Here is a 17,296-nt window from a genome sequence, read left to right as displayed (position 1 = left end):
AGAGTTCCCAGGGAAATGTGAGCTCAGGAGGACTTTAAATACAGATTTAAAAAACTGGATATTATCAGAAGCAAAAGTATTAAAAATTTTGAGATATAGATTGAAATCACAGTAAAAATACAGAAATATATTGGTAACATAAAATAAAAATGTGTAACAAATAATTAAATAATTATGAAAACAAAAACTGAAATAAGGAAAACAAAAGATGAGATAAATGGCATATAGAAAAAAGCTGGAGAATACATAATTGATTGGAAAATCATACATAGGAATTCTCCCAGAATGAAGAGGAAGAGAATACAGAAATTTATAAAATGAAAGATAAATTGTAAAAGATAGAATAGGAACGGTCAATATCCAGGCCTTTATAAATTACCCAGTCTCGGAAATTCTTTATAACGTATGAAAACGGACTAATGCAGTAGGTTGGTACCAGTAGAGTGGGGTGCTGTTATAAGGATACCTGAAAATGTGGAAACTACTTTAGAACTGGGTAGCAGGCAGGTTTGGAACAGTGTGGAGGGCTCAGAAGACAGGAAGATGTGGAAAAGTTTGGAACTTCCTAGAGAATTGTTGAATGGCTTTGATCAAAATGCTGATAGTGATATGGACAATGAAGTCCAGGCTGAGATCATCTCAGATAGAGAAGGGTAACTTTTTGGGAACTAGAGCAAAGATCACTCTTGTTATGCTCTGACAAAGAGACTGGTGGCATTTTTCCCCTGCCCTAGAGATCTGTGGAATTTTGAACTTGAGAGAAACTATCTGAAATTGGAAACTATGTTTGAAAGGGAAGCAGAGCATGAAAGTTTGGACCATTTACAGCTTGATGATGCGATAGAAAAGAAAAACTCATTTTCTGGAGAGAAATATAAGCCCCCTGTAGAAATTTGCATAAGTAATGAGGAGCCAAATGTTAATCACCAAGGCCATGGGAAAAATGTCTCCAGAGCATGTCGGAGATCTTCAAGGCCTCCCCTCTCATCACAGGCCCTGAGGCACAGGAGGGAAAAACAGTTTTCTGGGCCAGGCCTGTACCCCCATTGTATCTAGGAAGTAACTAACTAACTTGCTTTTGATTTTTCAGGCTCATAGGTGGAAGGGACTTGTGTTGCCTCAGATGAGACTTTGGACTTGGACTTTTGGGTTAATGCTGGAATAAGTTAAAATTTGGGGGGACTCTTGGAAGGGCATAATTGTATTTTGAAATGTAGGAACATAAGATTTGGGAGGGGCCAGGATTGAAATTATATGGCTCTGTGTCCCCACCCAAATCTCACCTTGAATTGTAATAATCTCCATGTGTCAAGGGCAGGATCAGGTGAAGATAATTGAACCATGGGTGTAGTTCATGATAGAGAGTAAGTTCTCAGAAGATCTGATGGTTATATAAGGGACTTCCCGTTTTTCTCTGCTCTCCTTCTTCTCTTGCTGCAATGTGAAGAAGGACATGTTTGCTTCCCTTTCTGCCATGATTGTAAGTTTCCTGAAGCTTCCCCAGCCATGTGGAACTGTGAGTCAATTAAACCCCTTTCCTTTATAAATTACCCAGTCCCAGGAGGTTCTTTATAGCAGTATGAAAATGGACTAATACAGTTATAAACAGAGAGAAAATATTTGTAACATATATAACTAACACAAGTGTTAAAAGAAAAATTTAGATGACATAGAGAAAGATAAAAAAAAGGCAAAGGCACTATTTCACAAAATACAAAACACAAGTGGCCAATAGGACTATAAGACTGTAAGATGTGGCTGGGCATAGTGGCTCACGCTTGTAATCCCAGCACTTTGGGAGGCTGAGGCGGGTGGATCACGAGGTCAGGAGATCGAGACCATGGTGAAACCCCGTCTCTACTAAAAAATACAAAAAATTAGCCGGGCGTGGTGGCGGGCGCCTGTAGTCCCAGCTACTCGGAGAGGCTGAGGCAGGAGAATGGCGTGAACCCGGGAGGCGGAGCTAGCGGTGAGCCGAGATTGTGCCACTGCACTCCAGCCTGGGCGACAGAGCGAGACTCCATCTCAAAAAAAAAAAAAAAAAGACTGTAAGATGTTCAGTCTTTATGAGGAGATGTTCAATCTTAGTAATCAGGGAAATGTAAATTAGGACCACAGTATGATACTCTTTTATAATTGTTCAACTAGCCTTGGCAAATATTAAATTTGACAAGATGAGAGTTGGAGAAATTGTGAATCAAAGGCCCTCTTCAGAAAGCAGGTAGAAGGGCAATTCAATACAGGCATTTTGGAAAAATATTTGACATTTTTTAAGCAAAGAGCTATGATCATATGTCTTACAAGCTAGCAACTCCACACAGAAAAAGTTTTGCAAGGTGCGTATCAGGAGAATATTTCAGAAAGTTCACCAGAATGATACAAATTATGGAAAAAAAAGCACCTCGCAGGAACACATTGGCAATGTAATGAATAAACAAACTGTGATATTTCAAACGGTAGTACCCAACCTCTGGTGACTTTTGCTCCCAAGAGGACATTCGGAAATGTTTAGGGACATTTTTTGGTTGTCACAACTGGAGGGATGCTGCTGGCATCTTGTGGGTAGAGGCCAGAGGTACTGCTAAATATCCTACAATGAACAAGGACACTCAGCAAAGAATTATCAGCCCCAAACCTCAATTATTCTATCAAGGTTGAGAAACTCTGTGTTAAAACAATGAAATATCTAGAAAAGAAATTAATGGATACCACTATATGTCATAATATGGATGAATTGTAACAGTTTAGTATAAAGTGACAGTAATATGGTCCCAAAGATTATTTACAGCATCTTACCTTTAATGATAAAGTTAAAAACACCTAAAACTAAATAATATATGTGTACATATTGGCAAAATGTTTATGCCAAAGCTATATTAAGTAAAATCACAGGAATTATGAAAACAATAAAAAGATACATCACCAGGCAAAAGCAGAGATATGAGATGAGAGACAGGTTGATATAATCTATTGTGACTATTCTAGCTCTCATTTTCGATGGTAGGCTCACAGGTGTGTTTGGGTATGGGTATCGATGTGGGTATGGATGTGTGTGTGTGTGTGTGTGTGTGTGTGTTTGTGAGAGAGAGAGAGAGAGAGAGAGATAAAGGGAGAGACAGACAAAAAATGAACCATTTGTGGACCAGTTATGAAAGTGTATTATGAACCAAAGATTATGACTAAGTATAATTTTAATTTTTATATTTCATTAATAAACTGCCATTTTCACAACAAATTTATACATTTATTCACCATCTTTGTTATCTTTGCTTACCATCAAAACGCAGAAACCTAAACATCAAGAGTACTTTGCTATTTCAGAAACAAAATAAACATTAGTGAGATTTTAGATTATTTCAGCCTCAAATGCTGTATCAATTAGCTTTTCTGATAATTGTCCACTGTAGTTTATTGTATGTAAGTTATTTTTGGAAGCAAACATACTAGCTAGTAAGCAGACTAGCCATACATAGAGATTTGTCTAGCATGTTTCCCTTTAATAATATATTTTTAAAACAGTATAATTTATATATAAATTACATATAATTTATAGTTTAAAACAGTATATAAAAATACACATTTTTTTTTTTTTTTACATTTTTAATAGCCAGGTGTGATGGTTCACGCCTGTAATCCCAGCACTTTGGGAGGCTGAAGCGGGTGGATCACGAGGTCAGGAGTTCAAGACAAGCCTGGCCAACATGGAGAAACCCTGTCTCTACTAAAAATACAAAAATCAGCTGGGCATGGTGGCACATTCCTGTAATCCCAGCTACTCCAGAGGCTGAGGCAGGAGAACTGCTTGAACTAGGACCCGGGAGGCGGAGGTTGCAGTGAGCAGAGATCGCGCCACTGCACTCAAGCCTGGGCTACAGAGCAAGACTCCATCTCAAAACAAAACAAAACAAAAGTTTTCTATATATATATAAATTATATATATGTAAATTTTAGATATATTATATAAATTATATATAGATAAATTATATATATATTATATAAATTATATATATGTAAGATTTTTTAAGATGAAGATATTAAAATTAGAACGACATTTTGGTTTTCCACTGAGCTAAACTGATACTGCATCAGATAAGTTTGCACACCAGAATTGATAATGAAAGATCTCTGCCGAAAGGGCAGTCATGCAATTCACAAAATAAACATACCCTCCTTGCAGTGAACAGATCTAGGAGCACAAAAGTTAGGATGCATAAAATAGATCGTTTGAATACAGCTCAGAAGAGAGGCCTGTTGGCCATTGAGAACAATCTTGGTAGGATTCAACATTCAATTTTATTTACTTAATGACACCCAAAGTATTAGTATATATTTAATCTTTTCCTAAAACTAAAAGTGATAAAGTTCTCAAAATGAGACTAGAGGTGTGTTGTTTTCCCTGACTTTACTAAATTCCAGGTTTTATTTTTTTTGCTTGTCTTGCAGAGGAAGTGAGGTGTAGGGTATGGCAAAAGTTAGGAATAGTTACAAAATACTAAAACTACACAGATGAGAAATACCAGCTAAATTCGTGTGTATTCCAGATGCAGAAAAAAAAAAAACCAAAGATACAAACAACGTCAGGATTGAGACAGAGATGGCCTTCTTCTTAGAACAGAGACGTCTCTGATGTTGAAATACATTCAGAGGCAACCTCTTCCAATTCTATTTCACCGAGGAGGTGGAATGAATGGGCTGCCTACATTATTGCATTTGACTAGTTTCACTCAATGACTGTAGTGATAGAACTAGGATCAGAGAATAATGCTACCTACTCCTTCCACATTTGAGTCAACAACTAAAATATCTCAGAAGTTGCTGCCTTGAGACACCAAACTTGCTATTTTCTTTATAAGCGTATGTTCAACAAACCTATTTTTCTTAATATTTATAGATCATGATTTTTCTTTCTATTGAAAGGTAAAACATGGTCTTAATCAAAGTTTACACATAAATTCTTCAAAACACACTTTAGTGGAAAGTAATTACTCCCAGTGAAGCAATTTTTCACAGTGACTTGGAGAAACATAAGTAATTTTTGAATTATCGTGGACATGAAGTCATGTATTCATAAAATTTATTTATAATTGAAATAGGAGTCTATCACTTAATCCATTTATTTTATTCTGAGATTCCCCCCACAAACAATGGAAAAGGCAACATATAACTGGGTTTTATCTGAGCTCCACTTTTATTATGGTACACAGAAGAAAACTATCAATTCAAAACTGGAGTGAGAGAGGCATTAAGGGGACATATGTGCTGATATCATAAACACAAGGATTCTTACATTTGTGAATTATTATGGTTTTTATATTATTGTGATAATATATCTTATATTATTGTGAAATATTATTCTTATATTTGTGAATTCTTATATTTCTGAATTATTAAGGACACATGCTGCCAAAGGCATGTGTCCTTAATATGGTAAGTTTAGGTTCTGAGTCACAGGAAGGAAGGTTTCAGCTCTGATAGGGAACTTTCAAGATGTCTAAGGAAGAGTTAATTCACATATTTTCTCAAATTATTGTAGAGGAAAATCAAATTGTTAAAGAAAAATTCTTTGACTTTCACCTACAGTTTAATTTTCTTTATCATGAGAACCAGATGGGATATAGAGACTATTGTCTGCAATGGTCTATTAAGCGAAGCACAACAACATCATCAAGCTCTTACCTAAATAAGATGTGTATCTACTTATGCAATATCTGTAAACTTTCTATTAAATGGCCTTCTTTGGTTACAGCTCTAATTTTGAATTTCGTTGTTGCATTTGCTGTTGCCATAAGTCAAGAAGGATTCATGTTCCTCCGTGTACTGAACTGGGTGACAGAGTTTTGACTAGATGTGCCCCTGGGTCTAGACATTCTTCCCTGTGGAAGGAAATTCGTAGAGCAGAGGTCTCCACACAAATACAAAAGGACAGTCCCCACAAGTTTGGTCCATGCTTCTGGCAAAATCTTCAATATTCATCTTATCCAGATCCAGATCATCTCTTGATTTCATTATTGCTTAAACTATTTTTAAAAAGTTGTCCTTGGTGGAGGGCTGTAGGCCTTAAATTTGGTGAGGCAATAGCACACATCCCCAGTATGGGCTATGCCAACCCATAAATGAGATGCTTTTACTCTAAGAAAAAAAACATGTTATTAACTATACAAAGACAAAAGTTGTAAACCTTTTCACATATCAAAGAGAGATACTTGGTCACCTTGAATCTTTCAGATTGTGGAAGTCCATAAGATCCTTTAATTTCTGAACCTTCTAAACTAATTTTATCATTTCATTATAAATTGTATTAGTTTCCTATTGCTGTGATTATCACAAATTTAGCTCAAAACAACATGCATTTATTCTTTTACAGTCCTGGAGGTGAAAAGTCTAAAATGGGTCCAAAGTGTTGTGTTCCTTTTAGAGGCTCTGGGAGGGAACCTTTCTCTTTTCCATTTTGGCTTCTAGAGGATGCCTACATTTCTTAGCTCCTACCTCCCTCTTCTCTATGTTCACAGCCAGCTGCATAGAATTTTCCCCTCTTTCTAGTCTCTGCTTCAATTTTCTTTTATTCTCTGTTTTGTTTTTGTTTTTGTTTTGAGACAGTTTCTCGTGCTGTTGGCCAGGATCCAGTGCAGTGGTGCGATCGCGGCTCACTGCAGCCTTGATCTCTCAGGCTCAACCTGCTTCCATCTTCTGTCTGGGAGTTTCTTTATTATAAGAGCCCTTGTGAATACATTGGGCATACTCAGATAATCTAGGATAATCTCCCCATCTCAAGATACTTAATCACATCTGCAAAGTCCCTTTTACTGTGTGTAAGGTACATATTTACAGGTTCTAGGGATTAAGAGGTAGATACCTTTGGGAAGGGGCATTATTCTGCTTACCACATAACCATATTAGAAAGCTATTCTTTTCAAAACTCATCTTTAAACAATGCAAAATAAAAGGAGCCAACAACATTGTTAGATTACATGTGGTCAAGATGTTTTTACAGATATAAAGTGTGTCCTCAATGAAACAGAACTGTATTTCTGAGTGAGAAAATAAAATATCAGTGACTCTAAATATAGTAGCCTGGAAAACTCTTTAGGGGAATATAAGTAATCCACTTGGGGAGGGTACACGGCATGAAGGAAAATGATTCTAAAAGAAGGAGCTAGATTTAAGTTGCTGAGTGCAAAGCATTGTAGGAAAACTTGGAAAACAACAGTTTCATGGTGAGGCCACCATATCACAACTGCCTTTAGGTGCTGTTCAGCTACTTATCTGTAAAAGGGTGACGGGGGAAGGGAGAAAACAGACTTGAAAATAGCACAAAATAAGTAGAATAAATAAATAAATAATAAATAAAGCTTAGATAATATTCGTAAAGGAGTAAAGTCATGCCTGTCACTATGAGCCCCTTTAGCATTTTATGTAAGTGTTCCCTTGCTTCTTAGTTATCCAGGATTTTGCAGAAAATGTTTACACTAATGTTTTGATTTAACCCATGACAGACACATGGACAGATACGGCAATAGTGCAATGCCATATAAAGGAAATTTGTGCCTAATTCTTATATTGCAGTTTTAATTTCTTTCCCCTTGAAACCTTTTTACAAGATGGGTCCATTTACTGCCCCTGGCTATTAAGCAGATATGGATATTAAACATCAATAAGAAAAGAAACATTATGGTAACATCTCACATATGTTTTTTGTGTATATAGGGTAAAATGTGTTCCCCTGGTAGTTACCGGTATTTCCTAAAACCAGCTGCTCTGAGTATAAAAGCCACAGTAACTATTCGTGGTTTAGTAGTTCCAAGCAATTTGTAGGATGTTTTATATCTTGACAGTGGTCTAGAATCAGAGAATAAAGTAGTGTATTAGCTGTCTATGTTGCATAACTAATTACCATGGACTTGGAAGCTTAAAAAAAGAAAACACTCATTTATTTTCTCACAGCTTCTGTGGGTCAGGAGCCCAGACACAGGTTGGATGGGTCCTCTATTTAGGATATCATAGGGCAATCCAGGTGGCAGCCAGGACTGGGTCCTCCTCAGGATCTCAAGTCAGTGAGGTTATAGATTGCCCTTGAATTGCTTACAGAATTCATTTCTTTGTGTCTGTGGAATTCATGGCAGTTTTTTTTTTGTTTGTTTGTTTGTTTTTTTTTTTTTTTTTTCTATCTGTGAAGGAGAGAAAGAAAGACAGACTGGGGCAAGTCTGCTGTCAAGACAGAGTCATGTGTAATGGAATGAAATCCCTGGAGTGCTATCCTATAGCTTGTGACATGTTCAATTGGTGGGAAACAGGTCACCAGGCCCATCCACACTCAAGAGGAGGTAGAAAGTGGGTGCAGACATACCAGGAGCTGGGATAATATGGCCACCTTAAAGTCTGACCTTCACAGGGAGAAAAATTCAGACAGAATGAAAAACAAGATCCTAGTAGCCTGGCTCATGTATCCAATCGGAGACCTCATATAATTTCTATAATACATAAAAAACATTGTTAAAAATACAAATTATGATTGCATATTGTGGTTAGTCTATACCAGAACTAAACCTTCCCTAAGGCTACCATTATATATTAGGAAGTATAGATATACACCTAGAAGGAACAATTCCAGGAATGATGAGAAGGCCCAGCTATTCTTAAAAAAATCATTAAAAGTGCATATTGGGATTAGTCTATACCAGAACTAAACCTTTCCTAAGGCTACCCTTACATATTAGGAACTGTATGTATGCTCCTAGAAGGAAGGATTCCAGGAATGATGAGAAGGCCCAGGTATTCTTCAAATGATGTCTCTTGGGTAGATTCTGATGATCTAACTATAATAAATTAATTCATTTTGAAAGGCTTTGACTCACTCTAACACACTTCCAGAGAGTAGTATGATCTTCAGCTGCTCTTATTCTTTTATACGTTGATATGAATGGTGGATTTGATTAACAAGTTCCAGTTAATCTGGACTGAACCAGCAAGACAGCCTGAGGCATAAGAAAGAGTAAAGAGGAAAAATAAGGAGTTTCAAAATGTCATGATGCTGTTCAGTTTTTTTTGTCTTCATATAGAAGTTTATGATGCATATGGGTAGTTACTTCTGATTATCTCTAGGCAAAATTCCAGGCCACATGAAATATGATTATCTATGTATTAATTTACACAACAAATGAGTTTAATGGTAGGATGGGGAGTGTAGTAAAGAAATAAGCATATTAAACATAACATCTGATTTAAGTACCATGAGGTAATTCCTATCACTTCTAGCATCCTTAATGTGGACAATGGGATCAAAATGGCAAAGTGTCTAAATCCTAATGAGGGAATCAGGAAAGGCCTCAGAAGTTGAGGACATGAAGAATGGTCCAGCTGTTCATTCAGAGGAATACAAACAAAATGAACCAATAGTAAATTTACACTCAATCTTTACTAACTTTGTACTTACAAGTCTGTTCTTCTGGACTGAGAAACAGCTCTTTATACTGAGCACTCGAGGTACTTTGTATGAAAAGCTCATAGTGTCAGGTTGAGATGAAACTTTTCAGTGGAGCAAGCGATGGAAACCTTTATAGAGCTAGGAACCTGGAATGAATGGAATCTTACAACTAGAATTCCACTGTGCTGCTCCATTCATCAAGTTATTAAATACTTCAGGCAAGGTCAGGGAACCATGTATAACATTTTTGGCCAGTTAACATAACTTGAACATCATTTCTTTCAACTGTATAAAATTATTTCTGCTAATTATCATGTCCTCTGGGATTAGTCTTAAGACTAATAGTTGAACAACTGCTAATAGCCACCTCTGGGATTTGGTCTCCAGACAATATAATAGTTATAAAGGCATTGCGGCTATTTGTTTAAGGTTTTGCTTTAAAAAAAAAAAGTTATTTATTTATTTTTTGAGACGGAGTCTTGCTCTGTCGCCCAGGCAGGAGTGCAGTGCTGTGATCTCGCCTCGCTGCAACCTCCACCTCCTGAATTCAAGCGATTCTCCTGGCTCAGCCTGTCTAGCAGCTGGGATTACAGGCATCCGCCACCACGCCCAGCTAATTTTTGTGTTTTGAGTAGAGACTGGGTTTTGCCATGTTGGCCAGGCTGGTCTCAAACTCCTGACCTCAGGTGATCTGCCTGCCTCAGCCTCCCAAAGTGCTGGGATTATAGGCGTGAGCTACTGCACTCTACCTAGGTTTTGCATTATTTATCAGAAAAAATAAAACACCTGATTTTCACAATTTTGTAAAAAACTTTTATTATTTAATATACCATTATATATTTTTAATAGAAAGTAACATTTGAAATGGTAGTTTCCATCACTATGGTTATTTTTCACAGTGTGATTCAGCAGAAACAGAGTTGATGATATTGAAACAATTGTCTCAACAAATTAAAGTAAGTTATACATTTTACCAAGGGTTAATTGGCTTATTATCATGAGAAAATAAAAAAACAACATAAATGCGTACACACATGCATACATTTAACTAAAATGTTATGCACACTATCCTTTCAAAGCATTAGTTTTGGTTTAACCACTCACATTGTATTTTCACTAACCTGAACTTTTAAATTTCTTTTTTTTTTTTTCTGGATACATAAGATTTATCTTTATTGTTTATTTAAACCTTTGGGCCAGCCATTTTCTTCCTCTATTAGGGAATCTTTTATTTCTATCACCCTGCCTTAGCTCCAGATTTTTTTTTTTTTTTTTTTTATACTTTAGGTTTTAGGGTACATGTGCACAATGTGCAGGTTTGTTACATATGTATCCATGTGCCATGTTGATTTCCTGCACCCATTAACTCCTCATTTAGCATTAGGTATATCTCCTAATGCTGTCCCTCCTCCCTCCCCCCACCCCACAACAGTCCCTGGAGTGTGATGTTTCCCTTCCTGTGTCCATGAGTTCTCATTGTTCAATTCCCACCTATGAGTGAGAACATGTGGTGTTTGGTTTTTTGTCCTTGCGATAGTTTACTGAGAATGATGTTTTCCAGTTTCATCCATGTCCCTACAAAGGACACGAACTCATCATTTTTTATGGCTGCATAGTATTCCATGGTGTATATGTGCCACATTTTCTTAATCCAGTCTATCGTTGTTGGACATTTGGGTTGGTTCCAACTCTTTGCTATTGTGAATAGTGCCGCAATAAACATATGTGTGCATGTGTCTTTATAGCAGCATGATTTATAGTCCTTTGGGTATATACCCAGTAATGGGATGGCTGGGTCAAATGGTATTTCTAGTTCTAGATCCCTGAGGAATCGCCACACTGACTTCCACAATGGTTGAACTAGTTTACAGTCCCACCAACAGTGTAAAAGTGTTCCTATTTCTCCACATCCTCTCCAGCACCTGTTGTTTCCTGATTTTTTAATGATGGCCATTCTAACTGGTGTGAGATGGTATCTCACTGTGGTTTTGATTTGCATTTCTCTGATGGCCAGTGATGATAAGCATTTCTTCATGTGTTTTTTGGCTGCATAAATGTTCATTCTTGTACACCAATCACAAACAAACAGAGAGCCAAATCATGGTGAACTCCCATTCACAATTGCTTCAAAGAGGATAAAATACCTAGGAATCCAACTTACAAGGGATGTGAAGGACCTCTTCAAGGAGAACTACAAACCACTGCTCAATGAAATAAAAGAGGATACAAACAAATGGAAGAACATTCCATGCTCATGGGTTGGAAGAATCAATATCGTGAAAATGGCCATACTGCCCAAGGTAATTTATAGATTCAATGCCATCCCCATCAAGCTACCAATGACTTTCTTCACAGAATTGGAAAAAACTACTTTAAAGTTCATATGGAACCAAAAAAGAGCCCGCATTGCCAAGTCAATCCTAAGCCAAAAGAACAAAGCTGGAGGCATCACGCTACCTGACTTCAAACTATACTACAAGGCTACAGTAACCAAAACAGCATGGTACTGGTACCACAACAGAGATATAGATCAATGGAACAGAACAGAGCCCTCAGAAATGATGCCGCATATCTACAACTATCTGATCTTTGACAAACCTGACAAAAACAAGAAATGGGGAAAGGATTCCCTATTTAATAAATTGTGCTGGGAAAACTGGCTAGCCATATGTAGAAAGCTGAAACTGGATCCCTTCCTTACACCTTATACAAAAATTAATTCAAGATGGATTAAAGACTTAAATGTTAGACCTAAAACCATTAAAATCCTACAAGAAAACCTAGGCAATACCATTCAGGACATAGGCGTGGGCAAGGACTTCATGTCTAAAACACCAAAAGCAATGGCAACAAAAGCCAAAATTGACAAATGGGATCTAATTAAACTAAAGAGCTTCTGCACAGCAAAAGAAACTACCATCAGAGTGAACAGGCAACCTACAGAATGGGAGAAAATTTTTGCAACCTACTCATCTGACAAAGGGCTAATATCCAGAATCTACAATGAACTCAAACAAATTTACAAGAAAAAAACAAACAACCCCATCAAAAAGTGGGCAAAGGACATGAACAGACACTTCTCAAAAGAACTTTTAAATTTCTGAAAAAAGTATATCACCCTTTAATGTAGGCGGCCAGACAAGACACAGCCCTCATATTGGCTGGTGATTGTTTGGTGAATTGAGAAATTCTATTTACTTATTTGATTAGATAAGCTAAAACTATCAAAATTGGGAAAAGTAGTCATGTTTCAACTGTTAAAAATTTACCTATAGCATTTTACTATTGAATAGTGAATTTGTTTACCTTAATTGTGGCCATAAAAATGTTTTAGGAAAACCTCAAAGGAAGAGAAGAGGAATTATTTTATTTCCTGCTTCATTTTCTTTATCCCATTCCTTGCCTACTACAATTACCATTACTGACATAGTTCAGTTTGGAATTTAGCCATGTAGGGAGCAATAAATCTGTGATTGGAACAGAATCTTTGGAAGAAAACATGAGCAATATTTGTAAATATATTAGGGCAGGCATAAAGTGAACACCATCTTAAAATACTTAGGAAATTATCCAGGTATATTACTAAAGGGGAATGAGAGAACAAGAATGAGCCTTGGGTAAGCAGAGAACCTGATAAATCAGATAAGATAGCTCTGTGCTTTTATCCCTGGATCCATATGTTCTTTCTAAAGAAAAACAATGTGTCACAATTTAGCATTATTTTACACAGCTCAAAGGGGGCCTGAGAATTCCCTATAATAGCTAAATAAAAGCATTTATGAAATTAATGTTGATATACTTGGGTTTTATTTTCAAGTTTTTTTCAATTTTATTTAAAAACAAATTTATTTTAATTTTTTTCAAGAAATATTCTGATATTGAGGATCAGGGGTAACAAATATTAAAATGTTTTATCTATCAGAAACAAATTATTTTAGTGTTTTTTGAAATACCCTCTTTCAGTAAACTGCAAGGACCTTGAGGACAAAGAAGAGTAAATTTTCTTTTTACAGTGTGCTATATCCCTCTGCCTTATCTGCTCAGTAATTATATTATACATACATAATTATGATATTATATATAGTATATTATATATTATATAGTATATATAATTATTTGTATTATATATTTCACATAAATCTCATGAACATGTTTAAGAATATTCATAACATGTCTTTCACCATCATATGCCAGATGCTAAGCAACTCAAGCCAACAGATCCAATTGTTAATTATTCACGTTCATCACTAATATTTCTGTTTTTTCTTCTTCTAGGTACAGGATGGAATTAGATTTTTTTCACTCACTTCAAGTTAAACTTGGTCATGGTCCTTGCTTTGGGCAATGATATGAGAGCAAAAATAGCACGTGGTACTTATGGACAGAAATGATTGAACAAGCATGTGATTCTCCATGTGCTCTTTCCCCAACTATAACAATCAATGACATTTAAGATGGCAGAGGCTTTGTTAGCTCGTCCTTAGGTAAAGAAGACATTGATCAGAGCCCCTGCCAATCTGAGATCAATTCGTAACAAAATTGATAATTATTATACCCTTTTCACTTTAAACCTCTGAAATGTTGGCTTTGTTATTGCAGCACCAATAGTCCAATGATTAGCACATGCAAAAAATACCTAACTAACCAGGCTTACAAACATATGAACTTAATTTTGTTAGATTCCATAGGCATTACTTGATTATCCATTTTCAATCTACTATTATTTTCTAAAAGCTATTAAGGTTAAAGCAAAGGGCATAAAGACAATTTTGAGGGTTAATATCTAGAAACGCTTACCCATACCAATAGTCAACAATGTTTCTGGTGAACTCACTATATGTGACTAGTAGTTTGATATATTTATTCGTTCTTTATTCATTCACTCAATAAATAATTTTCCAATGTCTATCATTTACCAGACTCTATTCAAAATACTTGGAATGCCTCAGTGAACAAAAGATCCTTGCTTTCATGGGCCTGCCTCTACCTAAGGGAGGCAGATTTCCAAGAACAAATGGGTGAGTAAACAATATTATTAAAGATAATATGTGCTATGGGAAAAAATGTGGGGCAGGATGAAAAGGATCGAGGATGTTGGGAGAGAAGGCATTGGTTTCAAGGTCATTTGGATAGGTTTTCATTTAAAATCTGGTCAGAAAAGGACACTCACGTAGGCTTCTTTTGTTTTTTTTTTTTTTTTTTTGAGGTGGAGTCTCGCTCTGTTGCCCAGGCTGCTCACTGCAAGCTCCGCCTCCCGGGTTCATGCCATTCTCCTGCCTCAGCCTCCTGAGTAGCTGAGACTACAGGCGCCCGCCACCACACTCGGCTAATTTTTTTGTATTTTTAGTAGAGACGGGGTTTCACCCTGTCAGCCAGGATGGTCTCGATCTCCTGACCTCGTGATCCACCTGTCTCGGCCTCCCAAAGTGCTGGGAGTACAGGCGTGAGCCATCACGCCCGGCCACACTCATGTAGGCTTCTACAGGGAGTAGGATGAAGGAGCCATTTGCAGAAATGTAAGCAAGGTTAAGGAATGTTAGAGCACTTGGTGTCCAGCAACGGCGGAAAACTGGCACTATCCTAAGGCCTGAAGGTAAAAGGTCAAAATATTGTTAACTAGAGCCTTGGGAGGGCTGGAGCCATGTAAAAAGAGTCAAGCTGCAGGAATTGTAGTTAGAGGAATACACTATCAAAACTACAGGTAGAAAAGCAAGGGAGAGACAGGAAGAAACGCCCCAACATCTCTCTCTTGATCCCCAAGCCATAAAACAAGCAGTAAAGGGCAAAGGACATATCCGAGCGCTGGAAGTGATAGAAAATAACTAGAATTGTGGGCTTTATGGAGAAGGTGACATTTGAGGAAGGTTCGAATGAAGTGAAATAATAAACCATGTTTATATCTGGGGGACAGAGTATTCTAGGAAGTGGAATTAGTCAATGTAAAGATCCTAAAGGGGAAATAGTTTTGACAAGTTTGAGGAACAATAAAATGAGGATGAGACAGATAACATAAAGGGGAAGGAAATAAGAAGCAAGGTGAGAGAAGTAGCAGCAGTCCAAATCATTTGTGGCCTGACTGGATTTTAGGATCCACTCCAGTGAAATCAACAAAGAGTTTGCCTGGCCCAGAAATCGGGAGAGACTGATCACAGTGTTGCAGAGTCTGGGAATGAAGGACTCTAAAACTTGATTGACTAATGTGCTGATGACTTGAAACAACATTTGATTAAGACACTAGAAACTCAACTGACATGTAAATGGCAACCAATAAATGACACTGTAAAGTCCTGCTGTCTGCCTCATGTCCCCACATTCTATTATCAAACGTTTTACTTTGGGGTTTTTTTTTTTTGGTTCATAACGTGGCTTTTTGTTCAAAGGTGTTGGTCCCTTGAAGTTAATTTAAGTTCTCTCCTTTAGAGTGTCATTCTCATCATTGAGGTTGTGTTGATTGAGTGTGAATTCCTAATTAATTGATATTTCCTAGTCATCTAGATCACCTAGACCTAGTCAAACACTGAAGTTAATGTGACTAAAATAGTATTTAGTCCCTAAATTTATCTATTTATTTTTTTATTTTTTTAAATTTATTTTATTTTTTTTGAGATGGAGTCTTGCTCTGTCGCCCAGGCTGGAGTGCAGTGGCGTAATCTCAGCTCACTGCAAGCTCCACCTCCCCGGTTCATGCCATTCTCCTGCCTCGGCCTCCCCAGTACCTGGGATTACAGTTGCCTGCCACCACGCCCAGCTAAGTTTTTTTGTATTTTTAGTAGAGATGGGGTTTCACTGTGTTAGCCAGGATGGTCTTGATCTCCTGACCTTGTGATCCGCCTGCCTTGGCCTCCCAAAGTGCTGGGATTACAGGCTTGAGCCACCATGCCCGGCCCTATTTATTTGTTTTTATTAAACGCACATGTCATATTCCATTGTACACAGGCAAGAGGAAAGCCGGAAGTACTGTTTTTATGTGAAGGTGTGATACTAACTACTTTCCCAAACTAACTTCCTTCCTTCCTTCCTTCCTTCCTTCCTTCCTTCCTTCCTTCCTTCCTTCCTTCCTTCTCTTCTTCTTTCCCTCTCTCTCCCTTCCTTCCTTTCTCCCTTTCTCTCATCCTCCCTTCCTCCCTTCCCCCTTTTCTCCCTTCCTTCATTTCTTCCTTTCTTCCTCCTTTCTTAAATACTTTTGAACATTTTCATTGTGCCAGCATAGCGTTAATAGCTGACACACTCTGTACCCTAATGGTACCACCTGGGGAAACAGCACAAGTTATTTTTGTCTTATCAATATTTTATCAGTAATCTTCAGGAATATAACTACTCTTTCTTTAAGTCAGCCAGCCAGGTAAATGGCTCTAACATTGCTAATATTAGGCTTGAGGTAGACCATCTAAATTGTCTGGAGACGTCAGAGACATTTCTTATCTCCATCTGCCACTCCAACTGCAGTTGTCTCCTCAAAAGCAGGGGCTGCATATCTCAGAAGCCTGTCTTTTATGTAATTAAGAATAAAGTGAAGAGAGGCAGAAGTCAGATTTCTTATCCTAACTGGGTGTATTAGCCTTCTGGAGCTGCCATAAGAAAATACCACAGACTGGGTGGCTTAAAAAATAGAAATTTATTTCTCACAGTTCTAGAGGCTAAAAGTCCAAGATTAAGGTGTTGCCAAGTTTGGCTTTTAGTGAGTTCCCTCCTCCTGGCTTGTAGATGACCACCTTCTTGCTGTGTACTCACAACAGGCTTTGTTTTGTGTGCATGGAGAGAGAGCTCTGTTGTCTTTTCCCTTTCTTATAAGGACATCAGTCCTGGGGTCCCACCCTGATGACCTCTTACCACCATAAACCTTAATTACCACTATAAAGGCCCCATTTTTTAATA

Source organism: Nomascus leucogenys, chromosome 22a (genome assembly GCF_006542625.1).
Source record: "Nomascus leucogenys isolate Asia chromosome 22a, Asia_NLE_v1, whole genome shotgun sequence".
NCBI classification, from domain to species: Eukaryota; Metazoa; Chordata; class Mammalia; order Primates; family Hylobatidae; genus Nomascus; species Nomascus leucogenys.
Note: the sequence above shows the minus strand (reverse complement) of the source record.